This window comes from Perognathus longimembris, chromosome 28 (genome assembly GCF_023159225.1).
Source record: "Perognathus longimembris pacificus isolate PPM17 chromosome 28, ASM2315922v1, whole genome shotgun sequence".
NCBI classification, from domain to species: domain Eukaryota; kingdom Metazoa; phylum Chordata; class Mammalia; order Rodentia; family Heteromyidae; genus Perognathus; species Perognathus longimembris.
The window spans coordinates 102,746,479-102,754,998 of NC_063188.1; positions in this window are offsets into that span (position 1 = coordinate 102,746,479).

Genomic DNA, 8,520 nt, shown 5'->3' on the forward strand with positions numbered 1-8,520 from the left:
CGATAGGTGGGAGCCACCTACATTTGGTTGGGAGCTTTGAAGATATCTAAGTGTGCAACATGATTTTTTTCAGCTTTTGGAGTTCCTGAATCTTGATGTACTCATCGAATGGATGCTTTAGTGTGACTTAATCTGTGGTCAAATGAATGTCAGGCCAAATGCGATTTGTTTTCTGTGACTTACTCTGCTTTTTTGGTTTGTATTCAGTTGAATAGTCTTTCTTCTCTCCCTATGTTTCATGCCATTGATACATAAAAGAAACTATGTGAGTTGTATCTGTAATATTCTGCCATCTGCATCATCTTCATGATGTTTGATTCATTCTTTTCTATCATGTACTTCTTCTGGACTATAAGTTAGATCCCACCAAGTTAGACTCAGTAGTTTGGAGAATACAATATTTAATAGGCAGCCCTGTTCACTTATTGTTTCACTTCAAAAGGCACATATCTGTTATCTTTTACATTATCCAGTGGGTTCACAAGATGACAGTTTGATCCATTCATTGTAAAGATGTCTGCTCTTTACAGAGTGAGTAATCAGTGGGGTGATACTTTGGTACCCTAATGATGGCCAGTTATATGGTAAACTTCCCTGTAATGGTTTCAGCATCCCTTGATAATTATTATTAGCTGCATCATCTGTTTCATTAGGGTTGTCAAAATGTTGGTTTTTCTAGTTCTATAATTCCTGCTGTGCTTATTAGCTAAAGTTATCAGGTAAAATTATTATTGGGGGGCTGGGAATATGGCCTAGTGGTAGAGTGCTTGCCTCGTATACATGAAGCCCTGGGTTTGATTCCTCAGCACCACATATATAGAAAACGACCAGAAGTGGCGCTGTGGCTCAAGTGGCAGAGTGCTAGCCTTGAGCAAAAAGAAGCCAGGGACAGTGCTCAGGCCCTGAGTCCATGCCCCAGGACTGGCAAAAACATATATATTATTAGGTAATTATTCCAATGTTTATTCTAGTACAGTGGTTCTCAACATTTTCTGTTTAGACTCCAAACTCACACTTTTTTTGTGGGGGGGGGGGAGGAGGGGTCAGTCGTGGGGCTTGAAGTCAGGTCTGGGCACTGTCTTTGAGCTCTTTTGCTCAAGGCTACCATTCTACCACTTTGAGCCATAGCTCCACTTCCAGTTTTTGAGTGGCTAATTGTAAATAAGAGTCTCATGGAGATTTTTCTACCCGGGTTGGCCTGGAACTGTGGCAGCCTTGGGCTGCCAGCTTAAACTCACACTTAAATCATCCTGTAGGATAGTACTAAAGCTGGATTCTGCAAATCACATTTCCTCCGTTAGCAGTGGGCGCTACGTAATGTTGAGCCAATGGGGATCTGGGTTACTCACTCAGCCAATAGGAGGCGCTGATACAAAGGCTGCGGCTTCCGGTTTGCTATTTCCGCTTCTGATTTCCCACCCGGGACTGGATAGCAGTGGCGTTCCTTAGAGAGCTCCGATGCTCAAATTTCCGTTGTGCCGTCCTGTTGAATAGATTCGAGCGGTTTTCTTCTCACTATGGAGGTAGATGAAGTTTCCTAAAGTTCTCCTCAGGAATCTGAATCTGACAGTTGTAGATAAGGGAGGGTGCCTTTTTGAAACTTTGAGAACCTTTGCCGTCAATTGTCTTAGCTGTCAAAATGGCGGCCAGTCTGACGCAGGAATTTGAGTGTCCTCAAAGCGTTTCAGTTATCCTTTAGCTACTAAATAATTCTTTAAGCATTCGTTTGTTTACGTTTAGTTGGTTATTTGCATTTAGTTAATTAATGTACATATTGCTGGCATGAACTGTGGCGCGGGCAGGGGTGGGGGATGGGGGGCTGTGGAGGACTTTGAGGCTCTCTTGGCTGTTTCTGCATAAGGCCTAGCACCCAGCCACACCTCCGATATGGTTTTTTCCTTATATTAGTTGGAGATAAGACTGTCACGGACTGTCCGGACTGACTTCAAACCGTGACCCTCGGATCTCTGACTTCTGAGTAGTTAGGGTTAGAGGCATGAGCCTCTAACCTGCACCGGACCTTATTTATTTATTTGTCTTTATTCATTGTAGGTGACATTGGGATATTTATTTGTCTTTATTTTTATGTGACATCGGGATTTGAAATCGGGACCTATCTCTCTTTTATTAAAGCTCATTTATTGTGCAATATGATGTGTTGTTGTTTGTTTTGTTTTTCAGTCCTGGATCTAGGATTCTAGGTGTGAGCCATTTGCACCTGGTCATATTTATTTGTTTATAGATTTGTTTACTTTATGTGACATTAGAATTTGAAATCAGGGCTTCTCAAAAATACATGTATGATTTATTAAAGCTTATTAATTGTACAATGTGGTGTTATTATTGTGATATTTATCTATTTTTGGTGACTCGAGTTGAACTCAGGGCTTCTCAAAAATATTTTATTTATTAAATCCTACAAGTTGTGCAGTGTGACCTTTTTATTATGCTAAGTATATTTTTGGTGATACGTGCATCTGAAATCAGGGCCTCTCAAAAATATAAAAGCTTACTAATTGTACAGTATGGCATTTTTATTGTATTTATGTATGTTTGGTGTTACTGGGTTTGAAAACAGGGCCTCTCAAAAGTATATATTATTTATTAATGTTCACTCATTGTACATTGTTTTATTGTTTTTGTTTTTGGTGCCATTCCTGGGGTTTGAAGTCAGAGCTTGGGTGAGTGCTTTTCTTGAGCTTTTGTGCCCAAGGATACCACTCTACCACTTGAGCCACAGCTCCATTTCCAGCTGTTGTTGTTGTTGGTTGTGAGGATTGATCTCAGGACCTGGGAACTGTCCCCCAAGGCCTGGGCACTATCTCTGAGCTCTTTTGCTCAAGGCCAGTGCTGTGCCACTTTAAGGTACAGCTCTACTTCTGGTTTTTGAGTGGTTAATTGGGGATAAGAGTCTCACAGAGACTTTACTTTCCTGTACTGGCTTACTAGATTTGAGCTATGATCCTCTGATCTCAGCCTCTTGGGTAGTTAAGATTACAGGTGCAAGCCACTAGTGCCAGGCCTAGTGTGGTGTTTTTATTGTGGTAGCTTATCTATTTATTTTTGGAAACAATGGAATTTGAGATCAGGGCCTCTCAAAAAAATACATTATTTGGGTTGGGACTGTGGCTTAGCGGTAAGTGCTTGCCTAGCATGCAGGAAGCCCTGGGTTCGACTCCTTAGCACCACATAAACAGAAAAAGCTGGAAGTGGTGCTGTGGCTCAAGTGGTAGAGTGCTAATTTTGAGCAAAAAGAAGCCAGGGGCAGTGCTCGGGCCCTGAGTCTAAGCCCCAGGACTGGCAAAAAAAAAAGTTATTTACTAAAGCTTATTAATTGTACAGTGAGGTTTTCTTTTTTGGGGGGGTGGGGGGTAGGTATCTTTCTTGCTGCTTAAACTCAGCTTGGGAAATGTTCTTTTGCTCAAGACTAGCACAGCACCACTTCTGGCTCTTTTTGGTAGTTTAATGGAGTTAAGAATCTCATACTTTCCTTCCCTGTCTGGCTTGATCATCAGATCTCAGCCTTCTGAGTAGCCAGGATTACTAGTGCCCAGCTATAGAGTGGTGTTTTTATTATGGTATTTGTTTTGCACATTTAATTTTTTTTTGCCAGTCCTGGGGCCTGAGCACTGTTGTTGGCTTCTTTTTGCTCAAGGCTAGCACTCTACCTCTTGAGCCACAATGTCACTTCTGGCCTTTTCTTCTTTTTTTTTTTTTTTTTTTTTTGGCCAGTCCTGGGCCTTGGACTCCGGGCCTGAGCACTGTCCCTGGCTTCTTCCCGCTCAAGGCTAGCACTCCGCCACTTGAGCCACAGCGCCGCTTCTGGCCGTTTTCTGTATATGTGGTGCTGGGGAATCGAACCTAGGGCCTTGTGTATCCGAGGCAGGCACTCTTGCCACTAGGCTATATCCCCAGCCCACTTCTGGCCTTTTCTGTTTATGGGGTGCTGAGGAACCGAACCCAGGGCTTAGTGCTTGCTAGGCAAGTGCTCTACAAATGAGCCACATTCCCAGACTGCACAAGTAATTTTTGTTTTATCTTATTGACTCCCTGTGTTCTTTCTTATTTTTCCCTCCTTTTCCCCCCCCTAGAGCTGAGGACTGAATTCAGGGCCTTGCACTTGCCAGACAAGTGCTTGCACACTAAGCTAAATTCTCAACTCTTCTCCCTCTCCTTTTTAAAATCTATCTTGCAGTTGTTTTGTGTGTTGTTTTATTTTTTTTGTGAGAGTGCTGAGGTTGTATATATAGTACACATGTATGTACATTAAACATGTTTAAACATACTTATGTGTTTAAATTAATTCATATCTAGTGTATATTGTATATTGTAGTATATAGTGTATATTGTATAATGTGGATGATTCATGTTGTTATTGCTATGTATGCATATACAATATTTTATTATACTTAACCTCTCTATAATTCTTTCTGATATCACTCCCTTTTATTATCTGCCTAGCAATTTTTGGTGGTTGTGGGGATTGAACTTGGAGCCTTGAGCTTTTACATATATAAATATATAATTTATCCATTAGTGTATATTATTTGTGTAGCATGGAGAGTTTATTGTGGGATTTTTCATACACATTTGTTATTTTAAAAATAATATTCACCTTTTCTGTTACTCATATTTCCCTTTTCCCGTTTGTCTTGTACTAGTGACAGAACTTGGTGTGTCATGTCTTTATGTGTGTATATATCTGTGTATGAAGTATATTTATTAGTACAGTTATTGTGCATTGTGGGGTTTCATTTTCATATTAACACCGACACTGATTCACTGATGCTATTTCTTTTTTTTTTTTGCCAGTCCTGGGGCTTGAACTCAGGGCCTGAGCACTGTCCCTGGCTTCTTTTTGCTCAAGGCTAGCACTCTGCCACTTGAGCCATAACACCACTTCTGGCTTTTTCTTTTTTTTTTTTTTTCTTCTTTTTTTTTTTTTATTAATTGGACATAATTTTTTTTACAAGGTGTTGTGCAAAGAGGGTGCAGTTACATAGTAGGGCAGTGTGTACATTTCTTATGATATCTTACGACCTGTTTTTCTATCCCTTGTCGAGGTCAGGTTGACATATATGCAATATACAATGTATCAAGAACATATACAGTATTCACAGACTTGGTCTCTACTGTCTCTCCGTCTCCCTTTGTTAACAGTCATATATCAGGGAGATCATGCCCCTTTGTTTTCTGTGTTCTAGGCTTGTCTCACTCAACATTATTTGTTCGAGTTCTGACCATTTCCCTGCGAATAACAGTATTTCACCATTCCTAATCGCTATGTAGTATTCCATTGTGTATAAGTACCATATTTTTTGGATCCATTCATCTGTGGAGGGGCATCTGGGTTGTTTCCATATTTTGGCTATTGTGAATTGTGCCGCGATAAACATGGAAGTACAAATGCCTTTTTGATATCTTGGATTTTGCTGTTTAGGATAGATGCCTAGGAGTGGTATGGCTGGGTCATAGGGTAGGTCTATATTGAGCTTTTTGAGAAACGTCCATATTGTTCTCCCAAGTGGTTGTACTAATTTGCACTCCCACCAACAATGGAGAAGGGTTCCTCTTTCCCCACAGCCCCTCCAGCATTTGTTGTTTCCTGAGTTCAGAGTATAGGCCATTCTAACTGGGGTGAGGTGGTATCTCAGGGTTGTTTTTATTTGCATTTCCTTTACTAGCAGGGATGTTGAGCATTTCCGCATATGTTTCTTTGCCATTTTTATATCTTCTCTTGTGAAGTCTCTCTTTAGCTCTTTTGCCCATTTCCTAATAGGTTTATTGGGCTTGGAGGGGCTTAGTTTTTTGAGTTCTCTGTAGATGACCGATATCAGGCCTTTGTCTGTTGCTGTGCTGGTAAATATCCTTTCCCATATCGTTGGCTGTCTTTCTATTTTGGTGGCTATGTCCTTAGCTGTGCAGAAACTTTTTAATTTGTAGTAGTCCCATTTGTCGAGTCTTTCTCCTATTTGTTGTGCCCCTGGGACTCTATTCAGGAAGTTCCTTCCTGTGCCTATAAGTTCTAGTGTCTTTCCTACTCTGTCCTTCAGTAGTTTCAAGGATTCAGGTCTAATGTTGAGGTCCTTGATCCATTTTGAGTTGATCTTGGTGCATGGTGATAGGCTTGGGTCTACTTTGAGTTTTCTGCATATGGCTGCCCAGTTCTCCCAGCACCAGTAGTTGAAGAGGCTATGTTTATTCCATTGTATGTCTTTAGCTCCTTTGTCGAATATCAGTTGGCTGTAAGTGTGCGATTTTATTTCTGGGTCTTCAGTTCTAATCCATTGGTCTTCCGATCTGTTTTTATACCAATACCAGGCTGTTTTTGTTATGATGGCCTTGTAGTAGAGCTTGAAGTCAGGTATTGTGATACCTCCTGCACTGCTTTTTTTGCCTAGAATTGCTTTGGCTATTCTAGGTTTTTTGCTGTTCCATACGAATTTATGGATGGCTTTCTCTATTTCAGTGAAGAATGTGGCTGGGATTTTGATAGGCATTGCATTGAATTTGTATAACAATTTGGGCAATATGGCCATTTTCACTATATTGATTCTGCCTACCCATGAGCATGGGAGGTCTTTCCATCTCCTTGTGTCTTCTTTGATTTCCCTTATTAGATTTTTGTAGTTTTCATTGAATAGGTCCGTCACGTCCTTGGTTAAGTTGATCCCTAGGTACTTTATTCTTTTTTTGGCTATTGTAAATGGAATTGTTTCCATAATTTCCTTTTCTGTTTGTCTATTGCTGGTGTACAGAAAAGCTGCTGACTTTTGTGGGTTGATTTTGTATCCTGCTACTTTGCCAAATTGGTTTATTAGGTGTAGGAGTTTGGGTACTGAGTTTTTTGGGTCCGTCAGATATAAGATCATGTCGTCTGCGAATAAGGATAACTTGATTTCTTCCTTGCCGATGTGGATCCCTTTGATGTCCTCCTCTTGCCTTATTGCTATGGCTAGGGATTCCAGCACTATGTTGAACAGAAGTGGGCAGAGTGGGCATCCTTGTCTTGTTCCTGAGTTTAGAGGGAATGATTTAAGTTTCTCTCCATTTAATATGATATTAGCAGTTGGTCTGTTGTATATGGCTTTTATTGTTTTGAGGAATGTTCCATCTATTCCTGTTCTCTCCAAAGCTTTTAATAGGTATGGATGTTGTATTTTGTCAAAGGCTTTTTGGGCATCAACTGAGATAACAATGTGATTCTTGATTTTAGTTCTGTTTATGTGGTGAATTACGTTGATTGATTTACGGATGTTGAGCCATCCTTGTGACTGAGGGATGAAGCCTACTTGGTCATGATGTATGATATTCTTGATCAGTTTCTGGATCCTATTAGCTAATATTTTATTGAGAAGCTTTGCATCTGTGTTCATTAGTGATATTGGTCTGTAGTTCTCTTTTTTTGTTGGATCTTTGCCTGGTTTGGGAATGAGTATGATATTAGCTTCGTAGAATGAGTTTGGGATTTCTCCCTCCGTTTCTATTTCGCGGAAGAGTTTGAGGAGTATTGGAATTAGCTCCTCACTAAAGGTTTTGTAGAATTCGTTGGTGAATCCATCTGGGCCTGGGCTTTTCTTAGTAGGGAGGTTCTTGATTACCTCCTGTATCTCACTGTAAGTTATTGGTTTATTTAGTTGATTTATTTCTTCTTGGTTCAGTTTGGGCAGTTTGTACTTCTCTAAGAATTGATCCATTTCTGTAAAATTATTGTTTTTTGCTGAGTAGAGGTTTTGGAAATAGCTCCTTATGATTGTTTGAATATCGTGTGTACTTGTTGTAATTTTTCCTGTGGAGTCCCTGATTTTACGAATATGAGTCTCTTCTCTTCTTTTTTTTTGTAAGTCTTGCAAGGGGTCTGTCAATTTTGTTTATTTTCTCAAAGAACCAGCTTTTAGTCTTATTTATTTGTTGAATGGTCTTTCTATTTTCAATCAGATTTATCTCTTCTTTAATCTTTGTGATCTCTCCCCTCCTAGTCGTTTTAGATTCTGTCATTTCTTGTTTCTCCAGTTGTTTTAGTTTCATCGTGAGGGTATTCACCTGCTCTGCTTCCATTCTTTTAATGTGGGTGCTGAGTGCAATGATCTTGCCCCTCAGCACTGCCTTAGCTGTGTCCCATAGGTTTCTTTGTGATGTGTTTTCTTTGTCATTGTGGCTTATGAATTCGTTGATTTCATCTTTAATTTGATCTGTGGCCCAAGTGTTGGATAGCAGCGTGGGGTTTAGCCTCCAAGAGTGTGTATAGGCTCTGTGGTATCCTTTGTTGTTGAGGGTTACCTTTAATCCACTGTGATCAGATATAATATATGGGATGACGTCAATACTTTTGTATTTGCTGAGGTTCTTTGTGTGGGCTGTGACGTGGTCTATTTTGGAATATGATCCATGGGCTGCTGAAAAGAAGGTGTATTGGGTCTCTGTAGGGTGAAAGGTTCTATATAGGTCTGTTAGATCCATTTGGGAAATGGTGTTATTTAGGTCCTCAGCTCCCTTACTAATCTTCTGGTTGTTGGATCT